This window comes from Pongo abelii, chromosome 12 (genome assembly GCF_028885655.2).
Source record: "Pongo abelii isolate AG06213 chromosome 12, NHGRI_mPonAbe1-v2.0_pri, whole genome shotgun sequence".
Classification (NCBI taxonomy): domain Eukaryota; kingdom Metazoa; phylum Chordata; class Mammalia; order Primates; family Hominidae; genus Pongo; species Pongo abelii.
Genome location: NC_071997.2, coordinates 42389272 through 42412014, shown reverse-complemented (window position 1 = coordinate 42412014; position 22743 = coordinate 42389272). Strand labels below are relative to the sequence as shown.

Genomic DNA, 22743 nt, shown 5'->3' with positions numbered 1-22743 from the left:
AGTGCAATGGTGTGATCTCGGCTCACTGCAACTTCCACCTCCGGGTTTCAAGAGATTCTCCTGCCTCACCTTCCTGAGTAGCTGGGACTACAGGCACAGGCCACCATGCCTGGCTACTTTTTATATTTTTGGTAGAGACAGGGTTTCACCATATTGGCCAGGCTAATCTCAAACTCCTGACCTCAAGTGATCTGCCCGCCTTGGTCTCCCAAAGTGCTAGGATTACAGGCATGAGGTACAGCGCCTGACCCCCTTGGAACCCGTTTTTTCTGGCTCTTGTGGAATTAACAATGTCTATTATTGATAAAGGAGATGAATATCCGGGCTTGGTCCAACAGGATTACTCTCTATCCCTTTTGCCACAGCGACTGGTAAAACGTAGGAAAGTGGTCTAAATCAGGCCAATCTGATGGAACACTATCTGTGTGGGACAGCTTGCCACTGTCTTGCTGTCTTATAGGGGGAGAATCTGTTCTGAAAATTCAGCTTTGCCTCCATCCTAGCATTAAGCCCCTAGCATTAAGCATTAAGCTCCTAGCATTAAGCCATGTGGATATGTGAATATATTCTTGCCAGTAGAATGAGAGCAGGTGATATGTATCACTTCCTAGCTTAGACCTTAGAATTTGGATGTGCCCTCTTCTTCTGGAGATAGGACGTACAGTCAGCAGCAATATTGGAACAAAGAATGTAAGGAATTTGCCAAAACTGGCTGTATCCTGGATTATAAAGTAAATTCCAGCAATTTCAAAAGATTGAAATGATTCTAAACACTTTTCTGACAATAGTGGAATTAAGTTGCATGGAGATTAAGTGATATTGCACACTGCTAAATAACCCATGAATCAATGAAGAAATCACAACAATAGAGAAAGTATTTTCTAACTGAATGACAATAAAGATACGGCATAGCAAAACTGGTAGGATACAGCTAAAGCTGTTTTTAATAAAAATTTACAGTCTAAAGTACATATGTTTTTTGTTTGTTTTTGTTTTGTTTTGTTTTTGAGACAGAGTCTGGCCCTGTCGCCCAGACTGGAGTACAGTGGCGCAATCTTGGCTCACTGCAAGCTCCGCCTCCCGGGTTCACGCCATTCTCCTGCCTCAGCCTCCCGGGTAGCTGGGACTACAGGCGCACGCCACTACGCCCAGCTAATTTTTTGTATTTTCAGTAGAGACGGGGTTTCACCGTGTTAGCCAGGATTGTCTTGATCTCCTGACCTCGTGATCCGCACGCTTCGGCCTCCCAAAGTGCTGGGATTACAGGCGTGAGCCAAGTACATATGTTTTTTAAAAAAGACTGAAAATCAATTAAGCTTCCATCTCATGAAACTAGAAAAAGAAGAATAAGTAAAACCCAAAGTAAGTAGAAGGAAATAAATCATAAGGGGAGAAATCAAGGAAGTAGAAAATAAATGTACAATAAAGAAATCAACAAAGGCAAAGTGGGTATATTTTAAAAAATTTAAAATTGTTAAGCATTCAAGACTAACAAATGAAAGGAAGAACAATCAAAGTTAAAATGAAAAAGGTCAGTTGCAAGAAGATTAAAAAATATTTTTAAACAAATTTTTTGATGAAAAAAGAAACATCACTAGAGATCCTGAAGGTATTAAAAACAATAAGTTTCTTCCCAGTCTCGATGGTCTTTACATTTTGGCATGATTTTGCAGCGGCTGGTACCCGTTGTTCCTTTCCATGTTTAGTGCTTCCTTCAGGAGCTCTTTCAGGGCAGGCCTGGTGGTGACAAAATCTCTCAGCATTTGCTTGTCTGTAAAGTATTTTATTTCTCCTTCACTTATGAAGCTTAGTTTGGCTGGATATGAAATTCTGGGTTGAAAATTCTTTTCTTTGAGAATGTTGAATATTGGCCCCCACTCTGTTCTGGCTTGTAGAGTTCCTGCCGAGACATCCTCTGTTAGTCTGATGGGCTTCCCTTTGTGGTTAACCAGACCTTTCTCTCTGGCTGCCTTTAACATTTTTTCCTTCATTTCAACTTTGGTGAATCTGACAATTGTGTGTCTTGGAGTTGCTCTTCTCGAGGAGTATCTTTGTAGCGTTCTCTGTATTTCCTGAATCTGAATGTTGGCCTGCCTTGCTAGATTGGGGAAGTTCTCCTGGATAATATCCTGCAGAGTGTTTTCCAACTTGGTTCCATTCTCCCTGTCACTTTCAGGTACACCAATCAGACACAGATTTGGTGTTTTCACATAGTCCCATATTTCTTGGAGGCTTTGTTCGTTTCTTTTTATTCTTTTTTCTCTAAACTTCCCTTCTCACTTCATTTCATTCATTTGATCTTCCATCACTGATACCCTTTCTTCCAGTTGATTGCATTGGCTCCTGAGGCTTCTGCATTCTTCACGTAGTTCTCGAGCCTTGGCTTTCAGCTCCATCAGCTCTTTTAAGCACTTTTCTGTATTGGTTATTCTAGTTATACATTCGTCTAAATTTTTTTCAAACTTTTCAACTTCTTTGCCTTTGGTTTGAATTTCCTCCTGTAGCTCGGAGTAGTTTGATCGTCTGAAGCCTTCTCTCACCTCGTCAAAGTCATTCTCCATCCAGCTTTGTTCCATTGCTGGTGAGGAACTGCGTTCCTTTGGAGGAGGAGAGGCGCTCGCTTTTTAGAATTTCCAGTTTTTTTGTTCTGTTTTTTCCCCATCTTTGTGGTTTTATCTACTTTTGGTCTTTGATGATGGTGATGTACAGATGGGTTTTTGGTGTGGATGTCCTTTCTGTTTGTTAGTTTTCCTTCTAACAGACAGGACCCTCAGCTGCATCATCCTGATACCAAAGCCAGGCAGAGACACAACCAAAAAAGAGAATTTTAGACCAATATCCTTGATGAACATTGATGCAAAAATCCTCAATAAAATACTGGCAAACCAAATCCAGTAGCACATCAAAAAGCTTATCCACCATGATCAAGTGGGCTTCATCCCTGGGATGCAAGGCTGGTTCAATATACGCAAATCAATAAATGTAATCCAGCATATAAACAGAACCAAAGACAAAAACCACATGATTATCTCAATAGATGCAGAAAAGGCCTTTGACAAAATTCAACAACGCTTCATGCTAAAAACTCTCAATAAATTAGGTATTGATGGGACATGTCTCAAAATAATAAGAGCTATTTATGACAAACCCACAGCCAATATCATACTGAATAGGCAAAAACTAGAAGCATTCCCTTTGAAAACTGGCGCAAGACAGGGATGTCCTCTCTCACCACTCCTATTCAACATAGTGTTGGAAGTTCTGGCCAGGGCAATTAGGCAGGAGAAGGAAATAAAGGGTATTCAATTAGGAAAAGAGGAAGTCAACTTGTCCCTGTTTGCAGACGATGTGACTGTATATCTAGAAAACCCCATTGTCTCAGCCCCAAATCTCCTTAAGCTGATAAGCAACTTCAGCAAAGTCTCAGGATACAAAATCCATGTGCAAAAATCACAAGCATTCTTATACACCAGTAGCAGACAAACAGAGCCAAATCATGAGTGAACTCCCATTCACAATTGCTTCAAAGAGAATAAAATACCTAGGAATCCAACTTACAAGGGATGTGAAGGACTGCTTCAAGGAGAACTACAAACCACTGCTCAATGAAATAAAAGAGGATACAAACAAATGGAAGAATATTCCATGCTCATGGGTAGGAAGAATCAATATCATGAAAATGGCCATACTGCCCAAGGTAATTTATAGATTCAATGCCATTCCCATCAAGCTACCAATGGCTTTCTTCACAGAATTGGAAAAAACTACTTTCAAGTTCATATGCAACCAAAAAAGAGCCTGCATTGCCAAGTCAATCCTAAGCCAAAAGAACAAAGCTGAAGGCATCACATTACCTGACTTCAAACTATACTACAAGGCTACAGTAACCAAAACAGCATGGTACTGGTACCAAAACAGAGATATAGATCAATGGAACAGAACAGAGCCCTCAGAAATAACGCCACATATCTACAACTATCTGATCTTTGACAAACCTGAGAAAAACAAGCAATGGGGAAAGGATTCCCTATTTAATAAATGGTGCTGGGAAAACTGGCTAGCCATATGTAGAAAGCTGAAACTGGATCCCTTCCTGACACCTTATACAAAAATTAATTCAAGATGGATTAAAGACTTAAACGTTAGACCTAAAACCATAAGAACCCTAGAAGAAGACCTAGGCATTACCATTCAGGACATAGGCATGGGCAAGGACTTCATGTCTAAAACACCAAAAGCAATGGCAACAAAAGCCAAAATTGACAAATGGGATCTAATTAAACTAAAGAGCTTCTGCACGGCAAAAGAAACTACCATCAGAGTGAACAGGCAACCTACAAAATGGGAGAAAATTTTCGCAACCTACTCATCTGACAAAGGGCTAATATCCAGAATCTACAATGAACTCAAATAAATTTACAAGAAAAAACAAACAACTCCATCAAAAAGTGGGCAAAAGGTATGAACAGACACTTCTCAAAAGAAGACATTTATGTAGCTGAAAGACACATGAAACAATGCTCATCATCACTGGCCATCAGAGAAATGCAAATCAAAACCACAATGAGATACCATCTTACACCAGTTAGAATGGCAATCATTAAAAAGTCAGGAAACAACAGGTGCTGGAGAGGATGTGGAGAAATAGGAACACTTTTACACTGTTGGTGGGACTGTAAACTAGTTCAACCATTGTGGAAGTCAGTGTGGCGATTCCTCAGGGATCTAGAACTAGAAATACCATTTGACCCAGCCATCCCATTACTGGGTATATACCCAAAGGACTATAAATCATGCTGCTATAAAGACACATGCACACGTATGTTTATTGCGGCACTATTCACAATAGCAAAGACTTGGAACCAACCCAAATGTCCATCAATGATAGACTGAATTAAGAAAATGTGGCATATATACACCATGGAATACTATGCAGCCATAAAAAATGATGAGTTCATGTCCTTTGTAGGGACATGGATGAAATTGGAAATCATCATTCTCAGTAAACTATTGCAAGGACAAAAAACCAAACACCGCATGTTCTCACTCATAGGTGGGAATTGAACAATGAGAACACATGGACACAGGAAGGGGAACATCACACTCTGGGGACTGTTGTGGGGTGGGGGGAGGGGGGAGGGATAGCATTAGGAGATATACCTAATGCTAAATGGCGAGTTAATGGGTGCAGCACACCAGCATGGCACATGTATACATATGTAACTAACCTGCACATTGTGCATATGTACCCTAAAACTTAAAGTATAATAAAAAAAAAAATTAAAAACGGCAAGCCAATGAACAAAAGAACTGAGTTGAATATTCATAAGAGACAACCTAAGAGGTAAGCCCTGAGCAAAGAGAAGATTTGGAGAAGAGTCATACTGAGAAAGTCAATAAGGGATATGTTTGACTAAAAAGCAGGCCCACATCTAATAGTTGTATACACATGGGAGCCACATGTCTCAGTGTCTACCATATATCTGAGTATTTAAAAGTTACAGACCAAGCCAATAAGCTGCTAAATAAAATGTCTCTCTTGCTACTTTACAATCATACTTTTATAAGGATGACCTGCAAGGGCAGGAGTTTTAGAATTCTCAGACTTATAAGAGTTCCATGCCAGAGCCTGGTAATACTGGGAGAGACGGCCTTGGCCCCTGACCATAGCTCAGCCCCGTTTCTTCCCATCCCTGACTCCAGCCTGCACCACAGAGGCTGTGCATACATGCATGGCCTCTTCCTCACCACAGTGAGAAAATCCAAGCTCCACCCATACATCATCCCCCACAAGCAGTCACCCTTTGGCCACTGCCCAGGCCTAGGGGTGCACACACCAGCATTGCCACTGACCCCTGGGACATGGGCCCAGGGAGGAAGCCTGCACAAGGCCAGGAAATAGGCTTTGATCTTTGGACAGTGAATTCTGGTTCCCAGGTATCTGGCATAGCCTAGAAAGTGTGAGGGTAACAGTCTCCAGGTGGCCATAGCGCCTTGACCTCAAGAATGTCTCATCCGTAGGGAAGAATGTGGCTAGAGCAGAGCTGGAGTGAGAGCCTCTAGAGCTTTCTTACATGGGCCTAAGAGTGGTGCTCCTAGGAAGCAAGCCTCAAAATCCCGAACTACTCCTCCCTCCATCTCTCTTCTTTGTATCCTGCACTTGGACCCCAAAACAACTTAAAATGGGTTTTCCCTCACCCCTACCACCACCACAATCACTCCATGCCTTGCTTACTATAACTACTTCATAGCTACTCTTCTTGTTCTAGCCCCTACACCTCTCCCACCTTCCCTGAACACTACCACCAAATTAATCTTTCTAAAGCACGGCATTCATCCAGTCTGTCCACACATCAAATACTGCAGGGGCTCATTGAAGCCAGAACCCCATTTCAAATTCACGGCTTTTTTTTTTTTTTTTTTTGAGATGGAGTCTCTCTCTGTCACCCAGGCTGGAGCGCAGTGGCGTGATCTCGGCTCACTGCAACCTCTGCCTCCTGGGTTCAAGCAATTCTCCTGCCTCAGCCTCCCAAGTGGCTGGGATCACAGGTGTGTACAACCATCTCAGGCTAATTTTTATATTTTTAGTAGAGACGGGGTTTTACATTGTTGGCCAGGGTGGTCTCGAACTCCTGACCTCAGATGATCCACCCACCTTGGCCTCCCAAAGAGCTGGGAGTACAGGCGTGAGCCACCGCGCCTGCCCGAATTCATGGCTTTTCATTAGGCCTTTCCACTGTATCTTTCCTGCCACATCTACCACATTCCCTCAACCAAATTGAAATGCCCTGATCATCATCAAGGTCAAATAACAGTTTGTCAGATGGAGTTTTAATGTTGAGTGTGTATTAACCCTTCCAAAATGATCCACCTACTAGATGGATCATAAAAATCTCTATTCATCCAAACCTTTAATTAGCCAACATTTTCTATCTCACAGTCACACTGAATAAAACATTTATTATTTCTTCAGCCTGAGAGCTTGGTTGCTCTTAAGCACTTTTTTTGGGGGGGGGGCGGGGGCACAGAGTCTTGCTCTGTCACCCAGGCCAGAGTGCAATGGTGTGATCTCGGCTCACTGCAACCTCCGCCTCCCAGGTTCAAGCGATTCTTCCTCTTCAGCCTCCCAAGTAGCTAGGATTACATGCACCCACCACCATGCCCAGCTAAATTTTGTACTTTTAGTGAGATGGTGTTTCACCATGTTGGCCAGTCTGGTCTCAAACTCCTGGCCTCAGGTGATCTGCCCACCTCGGCCTTCCAAAGTGCTGGGATTACAGGCGTGAGCCACCGCGCCTGGCCCTCTTAAGCACTTTGGAGGTGGTAGAACTGCCTCACCCTTCACTGGAGGCTTTCAATCCACACCCCAAGGAATATGCCCACGGCCTCCCTTCTATCCTCGGAGAATCCACCGGTGCCAGCCTCACAGTGCTAAGTTCATGTTGTTACATTCACTCACTCATGAGGTCAAGGACCACGTTAGTTCAGCTCTACACTTCAGCATCTCCCAAAGGGCCTGTTCTATGGAAGGTACTTAAAGATCTTTTGAAGGAGAGAAAGCAAATTTCTAATTGTAAACATTTGGTAAGATGAATTTTTACAACGAGGAAGTTAAGCAAGATAATTACAAACTCTCATGAAAGGAAAAGTTTAAATGAAAATGCTCTTTCTGCCTTTCTTTGGTGGGTTGATGTCAGCAAACTCCCCTTGCATATCTTTTTTTTTTTTTTTTTTTTTTTGAGATGGAGTCTCACTCTGTCACCGAGGCTGGAATGCAATGGCATGATCTCAGCTCACGGCAACCTCCGCCTCACCTCCCGGGATCAAGCGATTTTCCTTCCTCAGCCTCCTGAGTAGCTGGGATTACAGGCGCATGCCACCATGCCTGGCTAATTTTTGTATTTTTAGTAGAGACGGGATTTCACCAGGTTGGCCAGGCTGGCCTCAAACTCCTGACTTCAGGTGATCCGCCCGCCTTGGCCTCCCAAAGTGCTGGGATTACAGGCGTGAGCTACCGCACCTGGTTCCCTTGGATATCTTGCTGCACAAGTGTTTATGTATAATGAGTGTCTTTTTAATACAAAGTTTCTGCATGAGCTCTCCTTATTCAGCCTATAAATCCCAGCTATGCCCATTCTTCCACAAGAGTGGATTTGGGCCCTTTAATGACAGCTTGAGCTTGTCCAGCAGGGAAAGGCCCTGGAAGGAAGGGTGGTTCTGTATGCGGTTCCTGGAATACACTTCTTCCAGTGAAGTGTCAGGGAAGAGACACAGCCAGGTTATCAACGGTGTGTGGAATGGAAGTACACCTGAATATGGACATCCCAGAGGGAGAATGGGGGAGCCCCGCACCCCTCCACAAACACCCACATGCACCTCTACCAAAGATTTCAACCCCTCTGGAGACAGTTTTCTCAGCTCAAGCAACCTGTTCCCCTCTTTTCTCTCTTATCATTTAAAATTCCCCAAAGAGGGGCTGGAATTTCTCAAGAGTATGTTCCAGGCCACCCAGAGCTCGAGACATGGAAAGAGGCTTTAAACTCCAGAACCAGGACCTGGGTTTTGGGATGGTGTCAATCAGAAATCATGAGGACTGAGGTTTCCAAGGGGACGATGGAGCTTGTAGCCACTTTAGTTGGAAAGTAACTGTGTCTGGGCTTGTAATTCTGCACAGGCCATGTGACAGAGCGATGAAGACAGTGGTGCTCTGGGGCCAACCAGGCCTAACATCCCATATCTGCAGTTACTCTAACATCCCATATCTGCAGTTACTCTCTGTGTGACTCGGAACAGGTTTCTTGACCACTCTGGGCCTCAAATTCTGTCTTTCAAGAATGGAATAATGATGTGACAATTGTGAGGATGAAATGACATTTAAAATGCCTAGTACACGTGTGGCATATAATAAACTGTCTGTAAATAAGAAGTTACCAAGTTTAGATGCTGCACTTATATAATAGACTAAAAATACCTTTCTGTTAGGAGGAAAGCAGCCTGTGGAGTGGAGATGTCCCTGCTGGTGAGCAGGAACATTTTCATTTTCTATGCAAAAGGGACTGCCCCCAGGCACATAGTTAAATTGGTGAAATTCAACTACATAGACACACACACACACACACACACACATACACACACACACACACACGTACTTTTTTTTTTTTTTTTTTTTTGAGACAGGGTCTCATTCTGGGTCACCAGTGAGACCCAGAATGCAGTGGAATGCAGTGGTGAAATCGTGGCTCACTCTCACTGCAGCCTCTACCTCCCTGGGCTCAGGTGATACTACCTCAGCTTCCTAAGTAGCTGGGACAGGCATGCACCATCACGCCTGGCTAATTTTTTTATAGAGATGGGATTTCACCATGTTGCCCAGACTGGTCTCAAACTCTTGGGCTCAAGCAATTTACCTGCCTCAGTCTCCCAAAGTGCTGGGATTACAGGCGTGAGCCACTGCACCCAGCCTTCACACATCTTTTAACACTTTCTCTCACCTATCCCACATCACCAAGGCCCCGCTGCATGTCCCAGGTGCTGTCCTTTTAAGACAGCTGGGCAAGCTCTGCACAAGACAGCTTCTCCCCATCAGATTACACCTGACTCTGAGAGTGAGATAAGTATGCAGGTTGTGACCCATGAACACAGACAAGGAAGATACTTACTTCCAACTGCAGAAAGGATCATACAGAGCAATGGAAATGGGAACAGGAAGGCTTGGGGTGGTGTGTTTCAATCATGTCTGTGGAATAGAAGGGTTGGAGGAAGCCACAAAGTTTGTCAATGGTTGGTAATGCAGGGATTGGAGTTGTTTCTTTGTACTTTATGTTGAGACAGGGGCCAAGATGTCTCTGCTGCTTAATATATATATGTTACATAATGTATAAATATTTACTGAGCCAATCTGTCACCCTTCTTCACTGCTCTCAGCCAGCTCACTCAGGAAGCTGACAGACACCACATAGATGTGCTAAGTTGTAAGGTCCCTTGAGGCAGGTGCCTTGACTTTATGTCCCTCCAAGTATTTCTCAAAACTAGGACAAAAAGATTTTCCATTTGAGTGAACTTATTAATGCTGAGGTTCAGTGACGGGTGCATTATTTTTCCTAGCAGTAAGGATTGTCAACAGAGACTTTTGGAATGACTTACTCTTAAGGCATGCATCATTCATTCAACATTTAACATGTACTTGTTTCAGACAGTGTTGTAGGCATGGAGGATTAAGACAAAGTCCTTGTCCTCACATAGCTTATGATTTTAGTGCATGCCAGATAGAGGAATTTTTTTTTTTTTTTTTGAGACAGAGTCTTGCTGTGTCACTCAGGCTGGAGCACAATGGCGTGATCTCGGCTCACTGCAACCGCCGCCTCCTGGGTTCAAGCGATTTTCCTGCCTCAGCCTCCTGTGTAGCTGGGACTACAGGCACGTGGCACCACCCCTGGGTTATTTTTGTATTTTTAGTAGAGACGGGGTTTCACCATGTTAGCCAGGCTGGTCTTGAACTCCTGACCTCAGGTGACCTGCCCACCTCGGCCTCCCAAAAGTGCTGAGATTACAGGCAAGAGCCACCGTGCCCGGCCTAGATAGAGCAATTTTTAACTGGGGGAGCACATATTCCTACAGTCTTGGTTGCTGGAATTCTGGTTTGGGGTGATGGTTGTGGAAACAGGAATGCCTCCTGAAAACCCTCACATCTCACTATGCACGAGAAAGTTGCTTATGTCCATGTGTGACCTGAGTCATTTTTTCCTCTTATTTCCGGTTCTTTCTAGAGTGGATGCAATGGTTCAAATGTAAAGGAAATAGGAAAGTAACTCAGTGGATTGCATTCAAAGGATAATGCCCAGACCTCCTGGAGTCACAGGGCGCTAGTGACTGTCAGGTGACACCCATGCCTCCCGTCCAGAGGCCTCTGGCAAAGCCCCACACTCTCCTTTTGCTGGGGTCGTGCTTGCTGCAATGTGGTGCCTGCTCAGGGTCTACACAAAATGTAAGAGGCCTGTGAAAACCCAACTTAATTAGAAGTTGGTGGCATCTTTTCAAACAAACACTTCCAGGAAGTAGCCACTCAGCATTCCAGGAAAGACTTAGGTTTCCAGGTTTCAAGGGGAGAAAGCCTAAACCGTAAGAAGGCATATACACAGAGTTGTTGTTGTTGTTGTTGTTGTTGTTGTTGTTGTTTCTGAGACGGAGTCTCACTCTGTTGCCCAGGCTGGAATGCAGTGGCGCGATCTAGTCTCACTGCAAGCTCCGCCTCCCTGGTTGACGCCATTCTCCTGCCTCAGCCTCCCGAGTAGCTGAGACTACAGGCACCCGCCACCGCGCCTGGCTAATTTTTTGTATTTTTAGTAGAGACGGGGTTTCACCGTGGTCTCAATCTCCTGACCTCGTGATCTGCCTGCCTCGGCCTCCCAAAGTGCTGGGATTCAGGCGTGAGCCACCGCTCCCAGCCTACACAGAGTTTTAGGGAAGAATATGCCAGACTGCTCTCTTCGTTTAATTGGGATATCCGTCACCTTATATCTTTATCTTTTCTTTACACTTTTTAAAATTATCTTCTAGCTATTTTGAAATGTACAAACAATTAATGTTAACTATAGTCACCTTACTGACTTATAGGACACCAAGTCATATTTATTCTAAGTATATATTTGTACCCATTAATCAGCCTCTCTTCATCCTGCTTCCCCCAGTACTCTTCCCAGCCTCTGGTAACCACCAATCTACTCTCTAGCTTTATGAGATCTACTTTTTCTTAGCTCCCACATATGAGGGAGAATATGCAATATTTGTCTTTCTGTGCTTGGCTTATTTCACTTACCAATATGACTTCCAGTTCTATCCCTGTTGCTGCAAACGACAAGACTTCATTCTTTTTTATGGACGAATAATATTTCAGTATGTATATATACTACATTTTCTTTATCCATTCATCCATTGATGAACACTTAGTTTAGTTCCCTGTATTGGCTATTGTGAATAGTGCTGCAAATGAACATGGTTGTGCAGCTATTTCTTTGATATATTGATCTCCTTTCTTTCGGATGTATACCCAGTAGTGGAAATTACTGAATCATGTGGTAGTTCTATTTTCAGTTTAGTTTTTGTTTTTGTTTTTGTTTTTTTTTAAGGCGCCTCCATACTATTTTCCATAGTGGCTGTACTAGTTTATATTTCCACCAACGTTGTTTGAGAGTCCCCCTTTCTCCACAGCCTCACCAGGATCCGCTATTCCCTGTCTTTTTTATAAAAGCCATTCTAACTGGGGTAAGTTGATATCTCCTTGCGGTAAGTTAATATCTCATTGTGGTTTTGATTTGTATTTATCTGATGATTAGTGATGTTGAATACGTTTTCATTTACCTGTTGGCCGTATTTTATGAAAAGTCTGTTCAGATATTTTGCCCATTTTTAAGTCGGATTATTTCTCTTTTTTGTTATTGAATTGTTTGAGCTCCTTTTGTATTCTGGTTATTAGTCCCTTGTCAGATGAATAGTTTGCAAATATTTTCTCCCATTCTATGGCTTGTCTGTTCACTTTTTGATGGTTTCCTTTGCTGTGCGGAAGCTTTGTAGCTTGATGTAATCCCATTGATCTATTTTTACTTTATTTTGCCTGTACTTTTGGAGTCTTACACAAAAAATCTTTGACCAGACCAATGTCCTGGAGTGTTTGTCCAATGTCTTCTTCTAGTAGTTTCATAGTTTCCAGTCTTATATTTAAGTCTTTAATCCATTTTGACTTGAGTTTTCTGTATGGTGAAAGATAGTGGTCTAGTTTCATTCTTCTGCATGTGAATATCCAGTTTTCTCAGCACCGTTTATTGAGGAAAGTGTCCTTTCCCTATTATATGTTCTTGGTGACTTTATCAAAAATGAGTTGGCTGCAAATGTGTGAATTTGTTTCTTGGTTCTCTATTCTATTCCATTGGTTGGTCTATGTGTCTGTTTTTATGCCAGTACCATGCTGATTTGGATACTATAGCTTTGTTGTATATTTTGAAGTCAGATAGTGTGATGCCTTTAGCTTTGTTCTTTTTGCTCAGGATTGCTTTGGCTGTTTGGTGTCTTTTGTGGTCCCATATAAAGTTTAGGATTTGTTTTTATTTCTATGGAGAATGTAATTGGTATCTTGATAGGGATTGCACTAAATCTGTACATTGCCTTGAATAGAATTATCATTTTAACATGATTAATTCTTCCAATCCATGGATTGGAATATTCTGCCAATTTTTGATGTCCTCTTCAATTTCTTTCATCAGTGTTTTATAGTTTTTCTTATATTGATCTTTTACATCTTTTGTTAAACTGATTCCTAGGTATTTTATATTCTTTGTAGCTATTGTACGGGATTGCTTTCTTGATTTCTTTTTCAGATTGTTTGCTGTTGGTGTATATAAATGCTACCAATTTTTATTTGTTGATTTTGTATCCTGCATTTTACAGAATTCATTTATCAGTTCTAAGAATTTTTTTGGTGGTGTCTTTAGGTTTTTCTGAGTATAAGACTATGTTGTCTATGTATGAAGCTAATTTAACTTCTTCCTTTCCAATTGTGAATGCCCTTTATTTCTTTCTCTTGCCTAATTGCTCTGGTCAGAATTTCCAGTATTACGTTGGATAAAAGTGGGCATCTTTGTCGTGTTCCAGATCTTAGAGAAAGGTTTTCAATTTTTCCCCAATCAGTGTGATGTTGGTTGTGAGTTTGTCATATATGGCCTTTATTATTTTGAGGTATGTTCTTTCTATACCCAATTTGTTGAAGTTTTTTTTTTATCATAAAGGGTCATTAAATTCTATTGAATGATTTTTTTAGCATCTGTTGATATGTTCATGTGGTTTTTATCCTTTGTTCTGTCAATGTGATGTACCACATTTGTTGATTTGTGATACAAACCACAAATTTTGATGTTGAACCATCCTTGCATCTTTGGCATGAATCCCACTTGATCATGGTAAATGATCTTTTTAATGTGTTGTTTAATTCAGTTAGCTGGTATTTTATTGAGGATTGTTGCATCTATGTTCATTAGTGATATTGGCCTGTAGCTTTTTGTTGTTGTTGTTGTGTGTCCTTGTCTGGTTTTGGTATCAGGATGACGCTGGCCTGGTAGAATGATTTTGGAAGTACTCCCTCCTCTTCAGTTTTTAAAAAGAGTTTGAGTAGAATTGGTATTTGTTCTTCTTTAAGTGTTTGGTAGAATTCAGCAGTGAAGCCATTAGGTCTTGGACTTTACTTTGGTGGGAGACTTTTTATTGCAGCTTTGATTCTTTTACATTCATCATTGGTTTGTTGACATTTTCTACTTCTTCATGGTTCAATCTTGGTAGACTGTATGTGGCCAGGACTTTATCCATTCCTTCTGTGGTTTCCCATTTGTTGGTGTATAGTTGCCTGTAATAGTCTTTAATGATTCTTTGTTTTTCTGTGGTCTCAGTTGGTATATCCCCTTTTTTTGTTTCCGATTTTATTTATTCTGTCTTTTTTTCTCAGTCTAGCAAAAGGTTTGTTGATCCAGACTGGTGTGTGTGTGTGTGTGTGTGTGTGTGTGTATGTGTGTGTGTTTGAGTCAGGGTCTCTGTTGCCCAGGCTGGAGTGCAGTAGCAAGATCTCAGCTCACTGCAGCCTCTGCCCCTGGGCTCAGGTGATCCTCCCACCTCAGGCTTCTGAGTAGCTGGGACCACAGGCACACACCACCATGTCTGACTAATTTTTGTTTTTTTGAAAAGGCAGGGTTTCCTCAGGCTATTCTCGAACTCCTGGGCTCAAGCAACCCACCCACCTTGGCCTCCCAAAATGCTAGGATTACAGGCATGGGCTCCCAAGCCTGGCCTCAGACTGTTCTTAACCTGTGGAAAAGGTAAATTCATCTCATTAAAGAGAAAGAGTAACATATATGCCACAGTGTTGCTGATTTGCCACAACTGGGCATGGTGCCAGACAAAGAGGGCCAGAGAGGCCAACCTTGTACCAAGCACAAATCACCAACCAAGAGCAGCCCAGTTTCATGGGGGTTGGGGCAGCCAGCCTTTAAGTTGGCCTCAGAGATTCCATCTCCTAGTATTCACACCTCTGTGTTCCCTTCCACATTATAAGCATATTAGTGTTTGTGACAGATAGGATATGGCGAACTGAGATAGGTCACTTCCAAGATTAAGTTAGAAAATACACTGTGGGCCCTATTTCCCTCCCCCCTTCCATCTCCCTCCCCCTCTGTCATAACTCTCTCTGGAGAAATCAGATGCCATGCTGTAATAATTACAATAATATTTTGTTATTATTCAGTAGCTAATATGTGCCAGGCACTGTGCTAGGCACCTTACAAATACTTTTCCAATGAATCCTTACTATTGACCCATGAGGTTAATACCATTATTATTGTACACATATTACAAAGGAGAAAATGAAGCCTCAAGAAGTGAAGTAACTTGCTCAGAAGTTGGTCCTAATCTCTTTTGACTCCGAAGTCCATGCTCTTAACCACTCTCAGTGTGCTAGGGCAATAGTAGCAACAAAGAACAAAAATCTCAGAACCCAAGCAATTTACAATTTAGTGAGTGAGATGAAGCATGCACAAAGGGAACAATTAGAGAAAAATTACAAATGAAAATACAAATTTGAGATAATTTGCCCTCCCCACTCCCTTAAGCGATAATGACTAGAGGTGCTAAGGAAATAGGAATGTGGGACAAGGGGAATAATCAGGAAAAATTTCTTAGAAGAAATTGGTTTTGATTCAGATTTAGAATGGAAGGCAACTGAAAATATCATCTGAGCTAGTTCCAACATGTATTGACCCAAGGAAAAGTCAAAGGCATCAGCATTTCTTTTACCTAGTTTTTCCCTAATGCTCATCTGCCTCCAAGGTCAATTCCTAGTTTTGCTATTGTACAATAGCTATGCAAGATGTTACCATTGGGGAAAATTGAGAAAAGGGTATATGTGACCTTCTGGTCCTTTTTTTTTTTTTTTGTAATTTTCTGCAAATGTATAACTATTTCAAAATTAAGAGGTTATTATTTTTTTTTTTGGTTGGGGGTGATAACTATTTCCCAAGTGTGCCAATCAGTTGTCTACTGGCTCTTAACTCCATTCGCACCCCTTGCATGCGTCTCTGTATCACAGGGCGGCTGGAAGCCTGCAAACCACATTTCCTAGACTCTCTTTTCAGTTGATTTTAGGTTCTGCCAGTAGGAGTCACTGGCAGTAAATTGGAAGATGATCAAAGCCTCAGACTTTTTCTTTTATTCTTGAGGCAGCAGTGTATCCCAGTAGCCTCAGTAGCCTGGTGATTGTGGGTCCTGGAAAACACCTTTCCTTTTCTTTCTCCAGGTTAGGTAGATGGTAACACCCTGCAATTACTGATCTTTGGGTAATCTCATTTCCCCTTTCCAATCCTTCAGCCCTTCCAACTTTTTTTTTTTTTTTTTTGCAATGGAGTTTCTCTCTTGTTGCCCAGGCTGGAGTGCAATGGTGCGATCTCGGCTCATCCCAACCTCCACCTCCCGGGTTCAAGTGATTCTCCTGCCTCACCCTCTGAAGTAGCTGGGATTACAGGCATGTGCCATCCTGCCTGGCTAATTTTTTTGTATTTTTAGTAGAGACAGGGTTTCTCCATGTTGGTCAGCCTGGTCTCGAACTCCCGACCTCAGGCTGCCTGCCTCGGCCTCCCAAAGTGCTGGGATTACAGGCGTGAGCCACTGCGCCCGGCCCCAACATTTTTTAAAAACACTTTGAGATATAATTTACATACAACAAAGTTCATCCATTATAAGTAACTGCAAAAATTTTGGCAAATTCATGCGACCATCACTATAACTTAGCTTTAGGACATTTCATCACCCCCCAAAAATTTCCTCGTGTCTGTTTATGGTTAATTTCCACTCTCAACTCCAGCCCTCTGGAACCACAGTCCTGTTTTCTGCCTCTATACATTTCTCTTTTCTGAATATTTTATATAAATTGAATTTACAACGTGTCGTCTTTTGTGTCTGGTCTCTATCACTTAGCATAATGTTTTTGAAGTTCATCCATGTGTTAGTGCGTATCAGTAGTGTGTGCCTTTTAATTGTGGCACAGTATCCCATTGTATGAAAATACTACAATTTGTTTACCTGTTCATCGGTTGATGGGCCTTTGTGTTTCCAGTTTTTGGCTATAAGAAATAATTCACAGATATGTCTGTATGTGGACATACATTTTCATTTCTTTGGGGTAAATTCCTAGGAATGGAATTGCTGTGTTGTATGGTAAATTTATGTTTAACTTTTAAAGACCCTGCCAAACTATTTTCCACAGTGGATCTACCATTTTATATTCCCACCAGCAATGCACAAGGGGTACAGTTTCTCTGCATCTTTGACAAGACTTGGTACTGTCTGTCTTTTTTACTATAGTTGACGAGTATCTGTGTAGTGGTATCTAGTGGCTTTAATTTGCATTTCACTGATGATTATGTTGCTGTTGAGTATCTTTTCATGGCTATTTGCTTTTCAGCCATCTGTATTCTTTCTTTGGTGAAATGTCTATTAAATCTTATGCTCATTTTTAATTGGCTTGACTTCTTGTTGTTGAGTTGTATGAGTTCTTTATATATTTTGGATACAAGCCCTTTATCAGATATATGTCTGGAAACATTTATCCCAGTCTGTGGCTTTTGAAAACTATCTTCTTTATGGTATCTTTTATAGTGCAAAAATTTTAGATTTTGATGAATTCTAATTTACTTATTTTTTCTTTTATAGATCATTCTTTTGGTGTCATATTTAAGAACTACTTGCCCAACCCAAGGTTATGAAGTTTTTCTCCTATTTTTTTTCTAGAAGTTTTGTAATTCTAGCTTGTACATTTAGGTATATAATCCATTTAGTGAATTTTTGTGTAAAGGACAGGGTCTAAGGTCATTTTTTTAAAAAGTCAATATGCAGTTGTCCCAGACTATTTGTTAAAATATTATCCTCTCCTTGTTAAATTTTCTTGGCAATTTTGTTGAAAATCAATCCTTTCACCTCACCCTCCCAAGCAGCTGGGACTACAGGCATGCATCACTGCGCCCGGCTCTACACCTGCATTTTTGAAGGATACTTTTAAATTCTGGATATAGAATTCTTGGATAATTGTTGGCGTTTCCCCCAGCACTTTGAATATTTTTATACAACTACCTTCTAGCCTTATTTTTGAGGAGAAGTAGCTGTTAATTGTATTACTGTTCCCTGTATATTCTACTTTCAGTGATAAAAGAGTCTTTGGCTTTCAACAGTTTGACTATAATGTGTCTAGGTGTGGTTCTTCTATTTGAAATTTGCTGAATTTCTTGGATCTGTAGATTAATGCTTTTCATGTAATTTGAGGAGCATTTGGCCATTGTTTATTCAAACATGTTTTTCTGCTCTTTCTTCCTCTCTCATCTGAAATGCCCATTAAGTATATATAGGTACACTTGATATACAACAGGTCTTCAAGGCTGTGTTCACTTTTCTGCAGTCTTTTCTCTCTTTGTTGTCTAAGATGTTGTCCTCTTGATCTATCTTCAAGTTCACTGATTCATTCTTCTTCCATCTTAAATCTTTTGTTGAACTCCTCTAATGAATTCTTTACTTTGATTATTGTACTCTTCAACAGCACATTTTCATTTTTCATATATTTTTTAAAGAGAGAACCTTGCTTTGTCACCCAGGCTGGAGTGCGGTGGCACTATCACAACTCACTGCCACCTCAAATTCTTGGGCTCAGGGGATCACCCTGCCTCAGCCTCCCGAGTAACTGGGACCACAGGCATGTGCCATGACGCCTGGCTAATTTTTACATCTTTTTTGTAGAGATGGAAGTCTCAACATCTTGCCCCAGCTGGTCTTCAACTGCTTTGCATAGCTTAGCGTTCAGTCAATTATTAGATAAATATTGTGTTCAAATACCTCAAACCAGTAAGGTTTGCATCATCTGCTGATGCATTGGAACATGGATAGGGGACCACATTAAAAATTTAGGCTGTTGGGGCCAGGCCGGTAATCTCAGCACATTGGGAAGCTGAGGCAGGTGGATTACTTGAGGTCAAGAGTTCGGGACCAGCCTGGCCAACATGGTGAAACCCCGTCTCCACAAAAAATACAAAAATTAGCCAGGCATGGTGGCACGCGCCTGTAATCTGAGCTCCTCAGGAGGCTGAGGCAGGAGAATCACTTGAACCCAGGAGGCAGAGGTTGCAGTGAGCCGAGATCCTGCCACTGCACTTCAGCCTAGGGGACAGAGGGAGACTCCTCTTAAAAAAAAAAAAAAAATTAGGCTCTTCTCAGGTCTTCCTAGTGTTTTGCTTTCTGATGCCACCTTTTGAGTCTTCTATGCTCACACAAAGCCTTAGCGTCAGCTAGGAGTGTGTGAATAGCTGGAGGATTCTCTGTCTCTGCCATACATGTGCACAGCATCATACAGGAATACGCTTGCCCCAATTGCAACCTCAACCGCAGGCTAGTAGAAATTTGACCTTGGCTCCCCCCACTCTCCTGCCTCTGGGAAATCAGTTTCACTGACTGATCCTGACTGTGGGTGTCATCCAGTGCTCCTAATGGAGGGAGTCTCCTTCAGTGGCAGTCGAGAAGCTGCTGGTCCTCATGGGCTGCCCTCCCTGGCAGAACCCCTATGTTGATCAAGCTGGGGGTGGGGGCAGTATGACTGGAATAACTGGGACTTATTCCTCAGATCTCCACAAAGATTAGCAGGGGCTCAAGCATAAACACTTCTCGGATTGTCGTTTTCCTGTGGTCACTTTCAAATTTGCTAAAACGGCTCTTTTTTTTTTTTTTTCAATTTTGTCCATCTTTATAGTTGCTTTTAAGGAAGATGATTTGATGATCTCCTCACTCAACCACAGCTAGAAATTCTGCCTGAATCACTATCCCTCCTAATACTTTTGTAATTAATTCCTTGAATCAAATTTCCTGTTTCAAATACCTTGAGTGGTGGTTTCTGATTTCCTGACCAGACACAACTCAAACACCGTAATATTTAGAAACGTATTGCAAGTCAAGGAATGGATGATAATTGAATAGGAAATAATCCTCAAAGGTTTGGCACTATTCATATGCCCTGATGTTCCTCACCCTCACACATACACACAAAATACCAGAGTTTAGTATCACGTTGGTATAGATTTGAATCCAGTCTTAATCTACTTATCAGCTCTGAAATTGTGAGCACAATTTTGAGCCTCCATGAGCTTTGGTTTCCTCATCTGTAGAGTGAAGTTAATAATATTTATCTAATAATGCACATGCTAAATGGCCTAGTCATTCCACAGTGTGTACATATATTAAAACACCATGTGGCCAGGTGTGGTGGCTCACACCTGTAATCCCAGCACGTTGGGAGGCCAAGGCGGGCGGATCACTGGAGGTTGGGAATTCGAGACCAGCCTAGCCAACATGGTGAAACCCTGTCTTTACTAAAAATACAAAATTAGCCAGGCGTGGTGGCCCATGCCTGTAATCCCAGCTACTCAGGAGGCTGAGGCAGGAGAATCACTTGAACTCGGGAGGCAGAGGTTGCGGTGAGCTGAGATCACACCATTGCACTCCAACCTGGGCCACAAGAGTGAAACTCCGTCTCAAAATAAAAACAAAAACAAAAACAAAAACAAAACAAAAACACAAAAACACCATGTTGCACACCATGAATATATACAATTTTTACCTGTCAATTTAAAAAAGAAATAAAAAAATACTTACCTAATGAAATCATTCTGGGGAATAAATGAGATGATGTGTGGAAAACACTTGAGACAATACATATCAAATATGTCTTTAAATCCATTTTCTCTCCAATTTAAGTACCCATTCCTTTTATTGTTCCAGCAGCCTGAATTATTGAACTAGCAGACTGAATATTCACTCAGGAATCAAATTCTTATGAAAATCCACACAGGAGATAACTGGAAAGAAAAAGTCAAATTAAAGTGTTCGGCAATTCATCATTTGGTTTCATTAGTTCCAGGGCCTAATTTCCTTTCAGTTTCCCACAACAGGACTTTTTGAAGACTCACAGTTGAACCTTATTTTTATGCCTGAATTGATTAAAACTTTTAGCTTCTTTTACAGACTCTAGTCCAGTTCTTATTTCCATGAATAAGCAGGACCTTCAGTACAGCAGAAACAGCAAACCTCTCTTAGCTCCATGTATAAATTATGATGTCTGCTTGTTAGCAATACTCTCTGTGACATCAGCAGCAGAGTCAGCTAACAGTTGCTGGGAGATGCCACAGTCTGGAACTCTACTATAGATGGACATAGATTTCTGTGGCTTGGTAAACCATCTGGATTTCTTACATTTAGGGTGAATCCAATTATTTGTTCTTTCCTTTGGAGGGTGAAAAGTGTCTTCCCAACGAGGTAAGTAAATCTGTCCATGTTTTTCTCCTTGTTGATTCTCTATGGTTGGCTACTCTCTCATGATTGTCAATCAAAGGTGGATTATGGGATTTCTACAATTTATGCTCTGAATGTGATGGTATTGGCTGATCTCTAGATGTATTCAGAAACAGGAATAATCACATTCCTCTTTTCCCTATGTGTTAAGCTCTTTGTTAACTGGGATCGTTTATTTTATAATACATTTTGGTGTCTTAATATGTTTCAATTAACAGAGTTCATGCTAAAAAACATTGTGTAAGTTAGCAATTTAAAAACGAAAGACAAGATCTACTAAAGTAAACAAAAACAGTACTAGATACAACCACCTCTGTTTTTGGATAATTTAGGTGTGTCAGGATTCTATATGTCCTCTTTCCAGCTCTATAAGCACTTCATGTCGACCACCTGTAGCTGTGCAGAAAGGAATGTCCCAGAGAGATTGTGGGTTGTGGGGGAATGGTGCGGGTGTGCCAGTTGGGCCTCCCAAACATATTCAAAATAGTTTAAGTAGAACAAAAAAGTATGTGTTGAAGGACAAAGCCTTGCCTGAATCTAGGAGCATAAGCAATGTCCTCAGGACTTGGTCTCACTCTCTCTGTCTCTAACTACACTCTCCTCAGTGCTGGTTCTATCTACAAGCAGGCCCCCATCATGGGGGTAAAGTGGCTGTCAGCACCTCCAGGCACATAACCTGGCTCTCAACAGATTTCTGGGTCAATCCTAATTGGACAAGCTGAGATTATCCGTCTTCCCTGAAGCAATCCATGTAGCCAGGGGAAAGGTCTTAGCTCAGCTTCCCTGGAAGCAGAGCCTGAGACAGCGGTTTGGGGGCACATGACGTATTGAAGAAGTGCCCTTCAGGAAAAACCTATAGGGGAAGGGGAGAAACAGGAGAGGGCAGGGGAAGGAACTAAGCAAGGATGTGGTATCAGGTCAGGTCTAGCCTGGTCTGATCCACAAGATATAAGCATTGAGGACAAACTACATCATAGTTGGTCTCCCCTAGAGGCAAGGGGCTTACCTTTTATAATCTATTTCATTTGGTCATTGGCTGTAGTCTGCACCTAGAGGAAAGATCACTCCCCAGGAAAAGTAGCTGTATCATCTCAGGGTAAGTCCCTGGAGAGGGGGCAGATGTGAGCTGTTAGCAGCTTATATTGCAACATTAGGTTCATGGGCTGGTGAAGGGACCTGAGTGGGCACCATGGCATCTACTACTTTAAGTTTAGTGGGACTTTTCCTATACCCCCTGATAAAGCATTCTTTTTTTCAGAATCCACGGCTTCTAGTCCCACAGAATCTAAAGTTGGTGAGGAACAGAAACACAAATTCCCCAAGTGGGATGGT

General features: G+C 41.7%; 1 long non-coding RNA gene across 1 annotated transcript; it reads right to left on the bottom strand.

Annotated features, from left to right (window-relative positions):
* Window positions 1-921: 921 nt before the first annotated feature.
* Window positions 922-21180, bottom strand: LOC129057653 (uncharacterized). The gene is made up of 2 exons (XR_008522299.1): window positions 20716-21180; window positions 922-2784 (listed from the first exon to the last, which is right to left on the bottom strand). It is a non-coding gene; the product is annotated as an uncharacterized LOC129057653 (long non-coding RNA).
* Between the last annotated feature and the right edge of the window lie 1563 nt (window positions 21181-22743).